Here is a 19,081-nt window from a genome sequence, read left to right as displayed (position 1 = left end):
TTAGCTGAAGCTACTTTGGTTTGCGATTATAGTCACTAGTGTTTGTATACCTGGATTTGGGTATTTTTGACATTCTTTTCTCCAGATCCCCTTAGGCCGCGTTCACTCATCGGATTTTGATTGCATTTTGAAACGCAATCCAAGCAATTCTCCCAGAATCAAATGTCCAGGTAACATTGCAGTTCCATTGCGATTCAAACTCAATGAAAACACAATGGGGCAGATTTACTTACCCGGCCCATTCGTGATCCAGCGGCGCTTTCTCTGAACAGGATTCGGGTCCGGCCGGGATTTATGAAGGTAGTTCCTCCGCCGTCCACCAGGTGGCGCTGCTGCGCTGAAAAGCATCGGAACGCGCCGGAATACACCGAGCTGGACCAGGTGAAGGCAAGCGCTTCCCAAGCGACACATTTTCGTTTTTTAAATGCAGCGGTTTTTCCGAATACGTCAGGTTTTCGTTCGGCCACGCCCCCCGATTTCCGTCGCGTGCATGCCAGCGCCGATGCGCCACAATCCGATCGCGTGCGCCAAAATCCCGGGGCCATTCAGGTACAATCGGTGCAAATCGGAAATATTCGGGTAACACGTCGGGAAACCGCGAATCGGGCCCTTAGTAAATGACCCCCAATGTTACATCGACATGTGGTCATGGGTGAAGCCCTTGGATTGCATCTCAAAACGAATTCAAAAAGCAACGTGTGAACACATTGATTTGCAACCAATGACTGACATTTTCAGGTGTCTCCAGGGAGGTTTGATTGGGTTCAAAGTCAGAGCACTGGCTGGGTCACTAATGGATATTCACAGATTTATCCCTAAGCCAACCCTGTGTTGTCTTGGATATGTACATAGGACCATCAACTGTTAAAATTATTCTAATCAACCAGAAGGGCTCTGGGGGTGTTACCAGAGCTGTAGTTTCACAGACTGTTAAATGAAACAGAAGCATTTACCTCAAGCTCATTAGCATAATTTAAAAGTTGATTTCTAGATGGAAGGAGGCCATAGATAACAAATATAAGAAGATTACTACAATTATCAGTGTGTGGATCTATGAGTAAGTGCCCTTGGTTTATCATGCTTGATTTTATAGTATATTTCCTTGAAGATCAATCTGTTAACCTACTAAGCCCTAATCTACAGTAAATATAACAATATAACCCTAACCCCTATAAACCTAATCCCTAAACCCTAACAATATAACGCTTTCTATGCTAAGCTAAACTTTATCTACCTTTATCTTACCTGGCCGACGAAGTTCCCCAAAAGTGCATTGTCCAACGAGAATGCACTCTGCCGCGATTCACTAAGATCATGCGCCCGATATCCTGAATGTGTCGCTTCCACACCCAGCTCCGCCGGGGTTCACCTTCTACTTCCTGTTGCATGTAAGTGCATTGTCTTGTGACACAATTTGAAAGTTAAATCCCGCCCTCAGTGGGATTGTCCAATGGCCCGCCCCCCCCCCCAATTTCTGTCGCAAAATCCGATCACGTGCGACACAATGCCAGTGTAGACCTCTGTTAAATGCCTGTCACAGCTTTGCAATCCCCCAAAACGTCGGAAAGCCGACAAAAGTTCACGTGCGGACCCTTAGTAAATAAGCCCCAATATGTAAATTGGAGTTGCCTCTCTGGGAAGCCCCAGTAGCTTAGTATTTTAGGGTACTAAAGAAAGCATTATACATTAGATAAAGATACATTAGGGTTTAGTAGGTTAATAGGAACCTACCATTAGATCTGCCTTAATAGGTAGACTTCTGATGAAGACTTCTTTTAAGGGGTTGTCCCACAAACTAAGTTAAGCCGTATTCACAGGATAGGGCCTAACTTGCTGATCGGTGGGGTTATGAGTGATGAGAAATGAGGGGTTCAATGGGGTCCAAGGTACCTCAGTCGGACCCCTCATCGCTCCCTGAGATTAATTGAGCACACGGCGGTGCATGACCATTCTGCTCCCTTCATCTCAATGGAGCTGACAGAAATTGCAGAGTGCCGCACGTCTGCTCCATTAATCTCCGGGAGCAATGAGGGGTCCGACTGAGGTACCTAGAACCCCCTGGAACCCCTTGTTCTCGTGATCTGTGGGGGTCTCATAACTGAGACACCCACCGATCAGCAAGTTACGCCCAATCCAGTGGATAGAGCCTAACTTGTTTTGTGGGACAACCCCTTAAGGCAATTCTTCCATAAAGTCCAGATTGATAGAAAGCCACAGTAATGGTTGACTTCTGGAAATTACTCCCATCTGTACATAGAATCCACACAGCGAATGTTTAAGATTTTGCAATCCTACAATAGGCAATGTTGGAGCAAGTGTAAAACAGATTACCATCTTGATTACCATTTGATGAGACTTTCTAAAGTTAAAGCTATATTGGATGGAAGTCTAGGAAAAGTAAAACCCAGGTAATCCACACCCCAGAATTTCACCTCAGAATTTGTTTTGTTAAATAGTATTGGGCGGCTTCATAGCCCATTCAAGAGGAAATTGGATGTGGTGTACTTACTGTATTTAGAAAGGAAATGGTATTTCTGGGTAGGGACTAGAGATGAGGTGACCTGAAGTTTATGTATGAGTACTGGGTTCAGGTTCGGCTTCGCAACCCGAATATATTGCTGGATTAGCAGCCAAACATCTAATCAGGCAACTAGCAGCTAGCCATTGCTATGATTGTCCAAGGGTGATTGTGGCTGTTCAGCCGCCAATATGGCAATTTGTTTCAGTTGACTGGTTGAACCTGAACCCCAGCATGAATGTCGGGTCTGCTCATCCCTAATTGGGACTACATCAAGAAATATATTGACGTTTAAATAACCTAGCTGAGACATTACAAGGATACTGTCAGTACCACGCCAGAAACCGCGTAACCACAACCAGGCTTGGCACTAGCTGTCAGACTAGGTAGGTGGTGGCGAACTCACCCTGCGACGTCCCTGCGGGCTAAGTCCCTGCCTAAAGCAGATAAACCGCCCTGGAAAGAGCGAACCCAATATCAGGAACCTAACTGACGGTCCCTGAGTGACCCTACAAAGTGATAGGAAAACCAACTTAGTCTGGCAGCTGCTGGATGGTGGAGCGGACAGGTAACCGGGATACTGATATAGGTCAGTGTTCACACTGGTAACAGAAACCGACACTAGACAGACAGGAAGGTGGGGTCAGACTAGGAGATAAACGATACTGAGGGACAAACAACAGATACAGACAAACAAAGTCAAACAAACCGGGTCAAAACCAAGATGGCGGCAAAGGTACAGAATCATATGGCAAATAGAATGGTCAGTAGACAAAGCAGAAGTCAATACACAGAATAGCAAGAAATGCAAGAGCACTAGATACACAGGAGACTGCAATAACCAGCACTAATTGAAGGGCTGAGCCGAATTTAAGGCACAAATGGACACTACCTCCAGCACTAACTGGCTTAGCCGTCCATCACTCAAAGCGCAGCTGCAGACAAAACGATTACAGAGACACACCCAGCTTTCCCAGGATCAGAAATGCAGCTGTCAATCAGAGGCAGCTCAGGGCAGGGCCGGCGTCAGCACCCGGCTGACCTGGGCAAGTGCCGGGGCCCCAGAGCTCCAAAGGGGCCCACCGTGACGATCGAGCAGAAACAGTGGCGTAACAAAAATAGCTGTATTACATGCTCCCGGGCCCGTCCCACTACCTCCCCTGATTGCAGGCTTCATAGGAGGTGGGCGGAGAGGTAGTGGGAGGGCCCCGGGGGCAAAGTATAATTCCATGCACTCTCAGCCCCTCCCTTTACCTCTCCTGACTGCTCCTGAAGGAGCTTGGCCTGCCCTGCCCACCTCACATGTGGCATGGCGCATCGCGCGCCTCTCATCTGGCCCGGCCCACGCACCTCGAGTCCTGCCTGCCCAGCGCGCCTCGCTTCCAGCCCGGCCTGGGCGTCTCTCGTCTGGCCCGGCCTTCGCGTCTCTCGTCCGGTCGTCGGGCCCGTCCTGTGCGCGTCATGTCTGGCCTTACCCGGTCCGCGTGCCAGTCCACCTTCTATGCTGTCTCCTTCCTGACCCTGCCACCACATCCAGCTGGGGTGAGTATTGCTACATATGTAAATGTGTATCTATGTGTTTGTGTGTGTATATAAGCTGTATATATGTTTATGTGTATAGCTGCTGTATATCTGTGTGTATAGCTTCTGTATATCTGTGTGTATAGCTTCTGTATATCTGTGTGTATAGCTTCTGTATATCTGTGTGTATAGCTTCTGTATATATGTTTGTGTGTGTATATAAGCTGTATATGTGTTTGTGTGTATAGCTGCTGTATAACTGTTTATGTGTATAGCTGCTGTATATCTGTTTATGTGTATAGCTTCTGTATATATGTTTGTGTGTGTATAGCTTCTGTATATCTGTGTGTATAGCTTCTGTATATATGTTTGTGTGTATAGCTTCTGTATATATGTTTGTGTGTATAGCTGCTGTATATGTGTTTATGTGTATAGCTTCTGTATATGTGTTTATGTGTATAGCTTCTGTATATGTGTTTATGTGTATAGCTTCTGTATATGAGTTTATGTGTATAGCTTCTGTATATGTGTTTATGTGTATAGCTTCTGTATATGTGTTTATGTGTATAGCTGCTCTATATAGCTGTTTATGTGTTTAGCTGCTGTATATCTGTGCGTATGTGTTATGTATATATGCTGTATATCTATGCTCTATATACTGGATGCGTGTGTGTATATATGCTGTATATTCATGCGTGTTTATGTTGTTTATACTGTATGCATGTGTATATTGTTTATACTGGATGCGTGTTTGTATGCTGTTTATATTGGATGTGTGCGTATATATGCTGTACATACTGGATACGTGTGTATGTATGTTGTATATGTTGTAAATTTGTTGTGTATATACTGTATGTGTGTAAAAATGATTGTGATAGTGTAAAAACATGCATGTGTTTTTAATGGTCTGCTATGGAGCCCAGCCTCTGCCCCTGATCAGAAAATGTAATTACATCAGCAATGGCATCCTTGTTGCCTATGTAATTGAAATATCTGATTTTGTCTGAGCTCAGGTGGCAGGCTCATGCCGCCACATGAGTTCACTGTTAAGGGGCCCACTGAGGCTCTATCGCCCAGGGGCCCACTGAAACCTGGAGCCGGCCCTGGCTCAGGGTGTGTTTTTTCAGCAAGAAGCCTGAAACCTGATCCCATCAGAACAATTAGCGATTTCTGACAGATACAGGGTTTTTCTCATTTTTCTTTCTGCTTTTTTCTCTCTTTTTTATTTTTCTCTAGTCCTTTTTTCTGTTATCTATATGCTATCTATCTATTTGGAAGTGACATGTTGATGTCAAGTTTTGTCATGTATGTATGCATGCACTGTAAGTGTATGTATATTGTGGAACAAATAAAAATAAGAAAAACAATACTAAAAATCTGCTTTCACACTCACATTATGAGGCATGTATTACAAAAGGACTGGGGAAAGCTTGTCATATTTTCTATTTCACCACAAAGCTACAACATAACAAAATGTAAAAAAAAGCAACACTTTCCAAATTCACAGCTGCTTAGTCCATCTCCTTCCTAGTATTGCCACCTCTTTCATTAAAACAAGGGTCCCCAAACTTTTTACATAGGGGGCCGTTCACTGTCCCTCTCAGACCGTTGGAGGGCCTCCCCCCCCCCCCATTAATTACTAGATTGCGCCTCATAATTAATTATTTCCTATGCCCCCCCCACCATTAATTATTTCCTATGCTGCCCCCCACCATTACTTATTTCATATGCTGCCCCTCCACCATTAATTTTTTCCTATTCTGCCCCCCACCATTAATTATTTCCTAAGCTGCCCCTCCACCATTTATTATTTCCTATGCTGCCCCTCCACCATTTATTATTTCCTATGCTGCCCCTCCATCATTAACTATTTTCTGATGACCCTCCATCATTAATTATTTTCTGATGACCCTCCATCATTAATTATTTTCTGATGACCCTCCATCATTAATTATTTTCTGATGACCCTCCATCATTAATTATTTTCTGATGACCCTCCATCATTAATTATTTTCTGATGCCCCTCCATCATTTATTATTTTCTGATGCCCCTCCATCATAAATTATTTTCTAATGCCCCTCCATCATTAATTATTTTCTGATGGCCCTCCATCATTAATTATTTTATATAGTGCCCCCCAAATTAATTCTTTTTGTATATCAGGGCCCCCGGCCACCACAAATTATTTGCTGCTGGTTAAAAAAAAAAAAAACCTATACTCACCTCTGGCAGCGGCTCCTGCGTCTTCTTTCTTCTGACTGCTGCCTGACAGGAAAGGGTGCGTGGCCGCATAATGACGTCATCGCGCGTCTGCGTTCAAGGTTCAAGGAATGATGTGCGCCGGGGTTGTCTTCTGGCCACATTGCTCCACCTGCAATAATAGTGCTCGTACAGACAGATGCCCCTGCCCGACTACGGAGACCTGCCGGGGGCCTCAGCAGGAGCCGCTGGTGCTCCAAGGCTCATGTGGCCCGCAGGCCGTAGTTTGGGGACCACTGCATTAAAAAATACTGTTGAGATTAAATAAAAACTACTAACAAAATCAAGCATGATAAATCAGGGACACTTACTCACAGATCCAGGCACATTGACTGAGGTAATCTTCTTATATTTGTTATCCAGGGCCCACCCCCCTTCTAATATCAACTTTTAAAATGATGCTAATGAGCCAGAAGGGCTCTAGGGGGTGTTCCAGAGCCCTTCTGTGCTTCAGCTTTACATGCTGTTACACTGTGCAGTGTTACACTGTTACATTGTGCAGGAGCACTTCCCCTCTCCCACTATGTGCTGAAACTTCCTCTGCTGCTGTGAGTTTACATCAAGCAAAGGGAGGGAGGAAGTGCTGTGGGAGCATGGGGAGATGTACTTATGCAAAGTATAACAGCCAGTGCATCATTTTAAAATCTTATTTTAGAAGGAAGAAAGCCGTGGATAACAAATATAAGAAGATTACCACAGACACAGTGCTGGGATTTATGAATAAGTGCCCCTGGTTTATTACACTTTATTTTGATGGTAGATTTAAAACAAAAAAATTGAAGATAATTGCTGTTTTTTCACCCTTCCCTAGACATGGTTAATAATAGTTATTCAGTAAGTGTTATATAGTTACAATCTAAAAATTAAAAATTTCTGCTTAAAACAACCCCTGGTACCTTGATGGCAAATAAAAATAAAAATGAATTCTGGACATAAGATGGTGATGAGGTGAGAACTGTGAAGAGGTTAAAATAAAGTTAAACCAGTTATTATGTATAATTGTGAAATAGGCTAAACAAGCAAAAATATACTAAGGCAACAGGTTCCTTTTTTAATTTCATTGTCTTATATTATATGCTCCAAAATTTAGTTACCAATAAAAGCTTCACCTTACGATACAAAAAAAATTTGGTTACAAATCATTGTATTACTGAGACACAGTTACAGCCATGTGAACTACTGTTAGAATGACAAAGAAAGAAATTGTGCTCTTTATTTTACATTATACACTAATAGGACACTAACATGTACGGTAGGTGTAGCTGGACTTGACTTTTAAATTAAACGTAATAGCTTCAATATGAAATACATTTGTTTCACTAGATGTCAGAGCCTTAGTCCAATTTTAGTAACATACTACAGTCTATTCCAGCGAAACAGATTTAATAGAAATATAATATTCCAAAACATGATTTTATAGCATTAGAATGACTATTATGTCAACTCCGGGCAGGCCTGACCAAACTATGATTTAATAGATGTAAAGGACAGGGAATTTAAGAATTGTCTCACACTGGGCAGCTTCCTATGGTGAATGCATTAGTGCTCCACATTACCTACCCATGTCGTATCAGCAAAGAAACACTTGGTGAAATTTTCTTATTTGTGCTGTAGATTTGCTGATTATAATTCTACCACTCAAGAACATTTTTGGAAACCTTCTTTAGCCAATAATGTGATTATAATGACATATTTGCTGTGTGACCCAACCTTCTTCATAAATGGGCTGCAGTTTTGAACCAGTAAGCCTATTAGTAAACCAATGAAAGAACATCCTATACAATATTCTATAGCATCTGTTCTTCTTTTTTTTTCCTTTACTGTTGCAATGCAATTTTACATCCGCATATTGCCACGATTGGTGCTACTGGGCAAATTAGACTCAAGATCAAAGCGAGCTGACCTTTCTGTAATTGGCTGAGTGGCTAACACCCAATCCATCACTGTTTATTTCAATTCTAAGGGGTTTCTTTTATACGGTTGCCCATGCAGACAGTTAACCCATCATTTTAGAAGACAATTTGGACAATTGTGGTTTCAGAATAAGAGCTGTATAGAAAAAGAAAACTCAAAGGCTTGCCACTGAAAAGAACTCAAACCAGCAACTAATGGCGCATTACAGTAACCTCGTCCTGGATATGCTGTACCGTTATCAGGAAAACTGCACGCAGGCTAGTTAGAAAGTAAATAAGCCATTCAAAAGCATAGAAGATAGAGCTGAAAATACTTAGTTGATTTGCTGATTCCAAATTGCTTCCCAATAGCGCTTAATGGTGATCTCCCACTGTGCTCAAATCATTCAGAACCTCTTTCAACTGAGAAAACCTTTGTTAATGTTAGAGTGTGGGGAAGAATACAGCACCATTCTATGTGTGACCTGAATATGTGGAGTCTACAGCTTTGTATGGTCAAAAGGAGTAAGCGTCTTATTAGTTAAAAGCATTCTAAAGAAAGATAAAGGAGACATAGTTGGATTGGGGATGAGTCAAAATATTTCTAGTTGTTGCCATTTACAATACTTTCCAAGTTGCTGCTTCTTCATCCGCTGATTCTTTCTCATTCCTTGGTCCCTAAAATATTTCTTTTTATTAAGACTGTCCACCGTTCACCGAGACCTTCCTTTTTGTTCTTGGATTGAGACTGTGATACTTTGGAGGTTTTCATTCACAATCTCTTGTAAAGAACTGTATTTTTTACAAAAATATAAACCATTTCACTGCAGAATTTCAATAACACTTTAGTAGCTTCAGTTTATTATTCATTGGTTGAAAACAACTAAAATCTCATTGTTTGTTCCAATGGGGAATAGAATCAATGTGTGTAGAGTAAATGCTACACAATATATCGATGTCATATAAAGAGCAGAAGATATTTGAAAAATTGAATGTATTCCGTGTTGTATATGTCTAATGGGATTTATGCTATTATTCTTATCTAATAGGGATATAGATACTTCTCAAATTATATCCATGTATTCCACAAGGAGGTAGATTGCACATTGACATTGATATTGTCTCAAACATAATGTGGATAGCTATGCGTATTCCAGAAGTGATCTTGATACGTTACATTTGCATTCGAATGTTCTAAAGTTTATATACTGCTTTATTTTATATTGACTCACTGACAATGCCTTGAATATTGTTACAGAAACAAATTGAATGATACAAATAAACATATTCTTAAGCAAAACCCAATGCTGCAAGACTTGAAGGCAATTAAAAAATAATAAACAAATCTGACATTTAGAGGAAGAGCAACATGTAAAAATAAGCATTACTTAGCCAACAATATGGCTAATGCAGCCAATACCTCACTGGTATACAAGCCAGCTTCACCACTGAGGCCAGTGATTGGCTGCAGCAGTCACATGAATGTAAGGCATGTCACTACGTCAGGAAAATCAACCAACCCCGCCTACCAGAGAGGTAGGTTAAAGCAGTGTCAAATGTATCCATAATGTAGAAAAGTAACGATTCGATGTAATTTTAGGGAAGTTTGTCCCTTTGTTGTAATTAATTTTAACTCTTATGAAACCCTATTAACATTTTTGTTTTGTTTTAGATGCAACACTACATTACTACATTATTATAAATATGAACAAAATATTAAGAATATTATTCAAAATAGATAAGAAGAGTTTATTGAGGCATTTTTTCAGAAATTTCTAAGAATAAATATTTTGATTATCATCAATTATTATTAAATAACAATAATTAACTAACTCAATCAACCTTAGCTTAACTCAATCAACCAAACATACTTTTTTTTCAAAATTAATAATAAACATTTGAACTCTTAGCATGTTATATCATGATATTACACATTTATGACTTGCTATTCTTTTAAGCACCTTTATACACATCTGTTTCACTCTAAGCTCTGTTAGAACATACAGCTTTATAATATATTGTAGTTGCCATGTGTTCTAATTATAGCTCTAACTGTGAAATGTATTAATGTATTAATTCTATAGTATGTTATGTGCATCACAGATGTGGATCGTTTATCTCAATGTATTTTACACATTTTATATAGATTTTTACAGAAATGATCTTTAAGCAAGCTTTAATTTTCTGCAGTCCTATTTCTTGTAATTCATAGTAACTGACCTCAGATTTCTACAGTGAATGACTGAGAGCAACGTGTAAAATGTTCAATACCACAAGTCGGCTATTATGTTACTTTAATTAGATTCAGTGGAAGGAAAATAGTTCTTTGACCGTTTCTGACAGAAAGGCTTTTCAAGTCTATTTCACAAATCTTTCCGTTTTATTCATCATTAAAAATTGGTCATTATTGTCAACTTGCTCTTAATATTTTAATGTAGATTTAACAAAAAAATATATATATACCCTGCTAGCATGTGGCTCTGCAATTCTCATTCTGCAATCATTTTCATTGTACTGATTGTTATGTTCTCATTGACCAATTTGAACATGTCATATTCATGTTGCATAAAATATTCTGTGTGCATATAGTGAATAGAAATATGAAAAATAATAATCAAGGTTATTAATTAAAAAACAATAATGAATTATATGGAAAGTTGAAATTACAAGTGCTACTAGCTGGAAAAATTGCTTCAAACCATTGAAATTATTTGTATAATTATACCTGACAGACAGGTATAATATCATCAAAAGTGCCAAAGAGTATTATTCCATCCTGACACAGGATTGGATTATTATTATTATACTTCATCCCTGATTTCCTGGCTCTTTACACCTTCCCATCGGCATGGCCAGATAGGGGATTGTATTTTGCAGGATGGGTTATATTTTATAATAACACTTTTTTTATATAATGTGCCATAAAAGAGATTGAGAAACCAAAAAAAATATTTTTTGATTTGGGATAGTTAACCATTTGGGTTTATATGTTGAATTTATTAAACAATTGTTTTGTAACACTATATTGTGAGAGCCTGTAACTTTCTTTTTGTCACCTGTTTTGTCATTTGTAGATGGTGTCCAAATAAGCAATTCTGTTTTTTTTTTTTACTTTCATCATACGTGATATTTTAAATATAAATTCACTTTTACAGTTAAAAAAAAATGACACGTAGTAATATGCATGAGGATTTTCTTTGCAGCTTAGCGTAATGTGAACTGCATCAGTCACGCCTAACAACAAAATAGAGTAAGGAGCAAAGTGGCATCAGTCGGCAGCTTATTGATGCAGTAGCCAGGCCTTAAATCCATTTTTGGGGCTGAGCCAGTGCTAAAGTTGTCAAAGTAAATGGTGATGCACAGATCGGTTTATGCCTAATGTGGACCAAGCAGTAAATATCAACCCTAAAGTAAAAATGAATCCCTGTGATCACTGTTCACTAGAGATGAGCGAACATACTCGTCCGAGCTTGATGCTCGATCGAGCATTAGCGTACTCGTAACTGCTCGTTGCTCGGACGAGTATTTCGCCCGCTCGAGAAAATGGCAGCTCCCGCCGTTTTGCTTTTTGGCGGACAGAAACAGAGCCAATCACAAGCCAGGAGACTCTGCACTCCACCCAGCATGACGTGGTACCCTTACACGTCGATAGCAGTGGTTGGCTGGCCAGATCAGGTGACCCTGGGATAGACTAGCCGCTGCCCGCGCTGCTCGGATCATTCTCTGTCTGGATGCCGCTAGGGAGAGAGCTGCTGCTGGTCAGGGAAAGCGTTAGGGTGTTCTATTAGCTTACTGTTAGGCAGGAGTGATTCTACAACAACCCAACAGCCCTTCTTAGGGCTACAATAACGTTATCCTTTTTTTTTTTATTTGCTTGTGGCTGGGCTTGCTGGCACTAGTAGTGCAGCTAGTACCATATTGTGAGGAATTAGCAGGGGGACTTGCTACCGTTGTGTTTAGCTCTTAGTGACACACATATCCACCTCAAACACCAAAGTGGGAAAATTTAGGGGTTTGATTTCAATTAGGCACAGTCTGCCAGTTTCTTTTTATTTTACGTTTATTTTTTTAATAACTCAGTGTCATCTCATCTTGCATAGTAGTGTGCTTTAATACTTGGCTAGAAAATAGCCATAGGAGAATCCAAACGGCTTACTTACGCCTACAGTAGCGTTATATATATTTGATTTCTGGTTGATCTGCTGGTGGCTGTAGTTGTTGCAGTGCATCAACTAGCAAATTGTGAGCAATTTGGAGTGAGACTTGCGACCACTGTGTTTTGCGCTTAGTGACGCACATATCCATCGCAAAGACCGAAGTGGGAAAATTTATTAGGGCCCGGGGTTGGATTTCAATTAGGCACAGTCTGCCATTTCCTTTTTTATTTTACGTTTATTTTTTTCATAACTCAGCGTCATCTCATCTGGCATAGTAGTGTGCTTTAATACTTGGCTAGAAAATAGCCATAGGAGAATCCAAACGGCTTACTTACGCCTACAGTAGCGTTATATATATTTTATTTCTGGTTGATCTGCTGGTGGCTGTAGTTGTTGCAGTGCATCTACTAGCAAATTGTGAGCAATTTGGAGTGAGACTTGCGACCACTGTGTTTTGCGCTTAGTGACGCACATATCCATCGCAAAGACCGAAGTGGGAAAATTTATTAGGGCCCGGGGTTGGATTTCAATTAGGCACAGTCTGCCATTTCCTTTTTTATTTTACGTTTATTTTTTTCATAACTCAGCGTCATCTCATCTGGCATAGTAGTGTGCTTTAATACTTGGCTAGAAAATAGCCATAGGAGAATCCAAACGGCTTACTTACGCCTACAGTAGCGTTATATATATTTGATTTCTGGTTGATCTGCTGGTGGCTGTAGTTGTTGCAGTGCATCTACTAGCAAATTGTGAGCAATTTGTAGTGAGACTTGCGACCGCTGTGTTTTGCGCTTAGTGACGCACATATCCATCGCAAAGACCGAAGTGGGAAAATTTATTAGGGCCCGGGGTTGTATTTCAATTAGGCACAGTCTGCCATTTCCTTTTTTATTTTACGTTTATTTTTTTCATAACTCAGCGTCATCTCATCTGGCATAGTAGTGTGCTTTAATACTTGGCTAGAAAATAGCCATAGGAGAATCCAAACGGCTTACTTATGCCTACAGTAGCGTTATATATATTTGATTTCTGGTTGATCTGCTGGTGGCTGTAGTTGTTGCAGTGCATCTACTAGCAAATTGTGAGCAATTTGGAGTGAGACTTGCGACCACTGTGTTTTGCGCTTAGTGACGCACATATCCATCGCAAAGACCGAAGTGAGAAAATTTATTAGGGCCCGGGGTTGTATTTCAATTAGGCACAGTCTGCCATTTCCTTTTTTATTTTACGTTTATTTTTTTCATAACTCAGCGTCATCTCATCTGGCATAGTAGTGTGCTTTAATACTTGGCTAGAAAATAGCCATAGGAGAATCCAAACGGCTTACTTACGCCTACAGTAGCGTTATATATATTTGATTTCTGGTTGATCTGCTGGTGGCTGTAGTTGCTGCAGTGCATCTACTAGCAAATTGTGAGCAATTTGGAGTGAGACTTGCGACCGCTGTGTTTTGCGCTTAGTGACGCACATATCCATCGCAAAGACCGAAGTGGGAAAATTTATTAGGGCCCGGGGTTGTATTTCAATTAGGCACAGTCTGCCATTTCCTTTTTTATTTTACGTTTATTTTTTTCATAACTCAGCGTCATCTCATCTGGCATAGTAGTGTGCTTTAATACTTGGCTAGAAAATAGCCATAGGAGAATCCAAACGGCTTACTTACGCCTACAGTAGCGTTATATATATTTGATTTCTGGTTGATCTGCTGGTGGCTGTAGTTGCTGCAGTGCATCTACTAGCAAATTGGGAGCAATTTGTAGTGAGACTTGCGACCACTGTGTTTTGCGCTTAGTGACGCACATATCCATCGCAAAGACCGAAGTGGGAAAATTTATTAGGGCCCGGGGTTGTATTTCAATTAGGCACAGTCTGCCATTTCCTTTTTTATTTTACGTTTATTTTTTTCATAACTCAGCGTCATCTCATCTGGCATAGTAGTGTGCTTTAATACTTGGCTAGAAAATAGCCATAGCAATAGGATAGCATCGTTTGGTTTTAAAAACTAAAAAACACAAAAAAAAAAAAAACATAAAAAAAAGTTAAAAAAAAATTAAAGTTATAACTCTCATTTTCAAAATGTTTAACCCGAGGGCTAGGGGTAGAGGACGAGGGCGGGGACGTGTACGTCCAACTACTGCAGGGGTCAGAGGCCGTGGTCCTGGGTGGGGTGAGACACCACCTGCTTATGAGGGAGCAGGGGAACGCCGCAGAGCTACACTCCCTAGGTTCATGTCTGAAGTTACTGGGACTCGTGGTAGAGCACTGTTGAGGCCAGAACAGTGCGAACAGGTGATGTCGTGGATTGCCGACAATGCTTCGAGCAATTTGTCCACCAGTCAGTCTTCCACGCAGTCCACCCATGTCACCGAAATCGGCACTCCTCCAGCTCCTGCACCTCAGCCTCCTCCCCCCCAGTCTGCCCCCTCCCAGCAAAATTTGCCATTTGAACCGGCATACTCTGAGGAACTGTTTTCTGGACCCTTCCTACAGTCACAAACCACTTGTCCGGTTGCTGCTGAGCAATTTTCCGATGCCCAGGTTTTCCACCAGTCGCAGTCTGTGGGTGATGATGACCTTGTTGACGTACTGGAAGAAGTGTGTAAAGAGGTGTCCGACGATGAGGAGACACGGTTGTCAGACAGTGGGGAAGTTGTTGTCAGGGCAGGAAGTCCGAGGGGGGAGCAGACTGAGGGATCGGAGGATGATGAGGTGACAGACCCAAGCTGGGTTGAGAGGCCGGGTGAACACAGTGCTTCTGAGACGGAGGAGAGTCCTCGACCAGAACAGGTTGGAAGAGGCAGTGGTGGGGCCAGACGGAGAGGCAGGGCCAGAGCTGGTGCATCAGCGCCAAATGTGTCAACTAGTGAAGCTCCCGTGGCGAGGGCTCCTGCGGCGAGGGCTAGATTTTCAGAAGTCTGGAGGTTCTTTAAGGAAACACCGGATGACCGACGGACTGTGGTGTGCCACATTTGCCAAACCAGGATCAGCAGGGGTTCCACCACTACTAGCTTAACTACCACCAGTATGCGCAGGCATATGAATGCTAAACACCCCACTCAGTGGCAACAAGCGCGTTCACCTCCGGCCGTGCACACCACTGCTCCTTCCCCTGTGTCAGCTGATAGTCAGCCCCCTGCCCAGGACCCTGCCACAAAAAACCCCATCGTCGCCTCCACGATCCTCCACAGCATCCACCAGCGTTCAGCTCTCCATACCCCAGGCGCTGGAGCGGAAACGCAAATATAGTGCAACCCACCCGCACGCCCAAGCCCTTAATGTGCACATCTCCAGATTGCTAAGCCTGGAGATGCTGCCCTATAGGCTAGTAGAGACCGAGGCCTTTCGCAGCCTCATGGCGGCGGCCGCCCCTCGGTATTCGGTCCCCAGCCGCCACTACTTTTCCCGATGTGCCGTCCCAGCCCTGCACCAGCACGTGTCAGACAACATAATCCGTGCCCTGACCAACGCCGTTTCTGACAAGGTCCACCTGACTAGGGACACGTGGACGAGTGCTGCCGGGCAGGGCCACTATATATCGCTGACGGCACATTGGGTTAACTTGGTGGAGGCTGGGACCGAGTCTGACCCTGCGGCTGGTCATATACTGCCGACGCCGAGGATTGCGGGGCCTACCTCGGTCCAGGTGTTTCAGGCCTACTATGCCTCCTCCTCCTCCCACCCCTCCTCCACCTCCTCCTCCGAACGACCATCCGTGGGCATGGCGCCATCAGTCGGTAGCTCTAGGCACAGCAGCAGTGCCGTCGCTAAGCGACAGCAGGCGGTGCTCAAACTGCTGAGCCTAGGCGATAAAAGGCACACCGCCCAAGAACTATTACAGGGCATCACGGCGCAGACTGATCTGTGGCTGGCACCGCTGAACCTGAAGCCAGGCATGGTTGTGTGTGACAACGGCCGTAACCTGGTGGCGGCTCTGCAACTCGGCAGACTGACACATGTGCCATGCCTGGCCCATGTGTTAAATCTGATAGTTCAGCGTTTCCTCAAGACATACCCCAATCTGTCTGATTTGCTCACGAAGGTGCGCCGCATCTGTGCGCATTTCAGGAAGTCCAGCACAGATGCTGCCACTCTCAGGGCAGCGCAGCGCCGCCTCCAACTGCCCGCTCACCGACTGTTGTGCGACGTGCCCACGAGGTGGAATTCAACACTGACCATGTTATCCAGAGTTTACCAGCAGCGCCGAGCGATTGTAGACTGCCAGATGTCAACTTCCACCAGAACTGGTAGTCAGGTCAGTCAGCTTCCTCAAGTCTACAATGAGGAGTGGACGTGGATGTCTGATATCTGTCAGGTGCTGAGTAACTTTGAGGAGTCAACACAGATGGTCAGTGGCGATCCCGCCATCATCAGCCTCACCATCCCGCTGCTTGGCCTGTTGAAAAACTCTCTGGTCAGCATGAAGTCGGAAGCTTTGCGCTCCTCACAAGAGACGGGGGAAGAAGATTCCCTTGTTGATAGCCAAAGCACCCTTAGGTCTGTTTCTCAGCGCATATCGGAGGAGGTGGAGGAGGATGAGGAGGAAGAGGAGGAGAATGTTGGCGAGACACAAGAGGGGACCATTGTTGAGTCCTTCACTGTTGAGCGTGTATGGGCAGAAGAAGAGGAGTTGGAGGAGTTGGAGGAGGAGGAAATGGACAGTCAGGCCAGTGAGGGGAGCGAATTCTTACGCGTTGGTACTCTGGCGCATATGGCAGATTTCATGCTAGGCTGCCTATCCCGTGACCCTCGTGTTCAAAGAATTTATTCCAGCACCGATTACTGGGTGTTCACTCTCCTGGACCCACGGTACAAGCAAAATCTTTCCACTCTCATCCCTGGAGAGGAAAGGAGTGTGAGAATGCATGAATACCAGCAGGCCCTGGTGCACAAGCTGAAACAGTATTTCCCTTCTGACAGCGCTAGCGGCAGAGTGCGTAGTTCTGCGGGACAAGTAGCGAGGGAGAGTAGGCGAGCAGGCAGCTTGTCCAGCACTGGCAAGGGTACGCTTTACAAGGCTTTTGCCAGCTTTATGTCACCCCAGCAAGACACTGTCACCTGTCCCCAGTCTTGGCAGAGTAGGGCTGATCTTTACAGAAAGATGGTGAGGGAGTACGTAGCTGACCATACCATCGTCCTAAATGATCACACAGCTCCCTACAACTACTGGGTTTCAAAGCTGGACATGTGGCACGAACTGGCGCTGTACGCCTTGGAGGTTCTTGCCTGCCCTGCCGCTAGCGTCTTGTCCGAGCGGGTTTTCAGTGCAGCTGGTGGCATCATCACCGATAAGCGTACACGCCTGTCGACTGACAGCGCTGACAGGCTGACGCTTATCAAGATGAATAAAGCCTGGATTTCTCCTAATTTCCAATCTCCACCAGGTGAAGGAAGCTCAACCTGAATAATTTATCCACTCCTCCTCCTCCTCATTTTCCTCCTTCTCCTCCTCTTTGTACAGTAAAGCAGAGGAAACTGGCTATTTTTTGACAGGGCCCACTGGCTCTAGCTATAGTACTTTATGCATTTAATTTTTATGGAGGGCCACCGACCCGGTCCTCTGTTTTAAACAATTTTTGGGAGGGCCACATACAGGCACTCAATCTATTCAATTTTTCTGGAGGGCCACCTACCTGCTCCTCTGGTTTGAAAACTTTTTTGGACTGCCACATACAGGCACTCAATCTATTCCATTTTTCTGGAGGGCCACCTACCTGCTCCTCTGGTTTGAAAACTTTTTTGGACTGCCACATACAGGCACTCAATCTATTCCATTTTTCTGGAGGGCCACCTACCTGCTCCTCTGGTTTGAAAACTTTTTTGGACTGCCACATACAGGCACTCAATCTATTCCATTTTTCTGGAGGGCCACCTACCTGCTCCTCTGGTTTGAAAACTTTTTTGGACTGCCACATACAGGCACTCAATCTATTCCATTTTTCTGGAGGGCCACCTACCTGCTCCTCTGGTTTGAAAACTTTTTTGGACTGCCACATACAGGCACTCAATCTATTCCATTTTTATGGAGGGCCACCTACCTGCTCCTCTGGTTTGAAAACTTTTTTGGACTGCCACATACAGGCACTCAATCTATTCAATTTTTCTGGAGGGCCACCTACCTGCTCCTCTGGTTTGAAAACTTTTTTGGACTGCCACATACAGGCACTCAATCTATTCCATTTTTATGGAGGGCCACCTACCTGCTCCTCTGGTTTGAAAACTTTTTTGGACTGCCACATACAGGCACTCAATCTATTAAATTTTTCTGGAGGGCCACCTACCTGCTCCTCTGGTTTGAAAACTTTTTTGGACTGCCACATACAGGCACTCAATCTATTCCATTTTTATGGAGGGCCACCTACCTGCTCCTCTGGTTTGAAAATTTTTTTGGACTGCCACATACAGGCACTATCCAAATTGAATTGTCTCCATAGCAGCCTCCACACGTTGTCTCCATTGCTACCTCCAAAAGTCGTCCATATAGCTGCCTCCATACATCGTCCCTTTATCAAACGAGGTGTGTCAGGCCGAAATTTGGGTTGTTTTCATGGATTCCACATCAAAGTTGTTAACTTTGTCGCCACCCTGCTGTGTTATCCACAAAATACACTGGCAAACTTTTACCATTTACGGATATTATTTCAGCGCTTCTTGCGCATCTGTTTACATTCCCCTCACCCGCCATATCCTAAACTTATAAGAACGCTACTACACTTGATCTTATACAAAAGGTTCT

This window comes from Engystomops pustulosus, chromosome 2, assembly GCF_040894005.1.
Source record: "Engystomops pustulosus chromosome 2, aEngPut4.maternal, whole genome shotgun sequence".
Taxonomy (NCBI): Eukaryota; Metazoa; Chordata; class Amphibia; order Anura; family Leptodactylidae; genus Engystomops; species Engystomops pustulosus.
The sequence above is the reverse complement of the archived record's forward strand: the minus strand, read 5'-3'. Positions refer to the sequence as shown.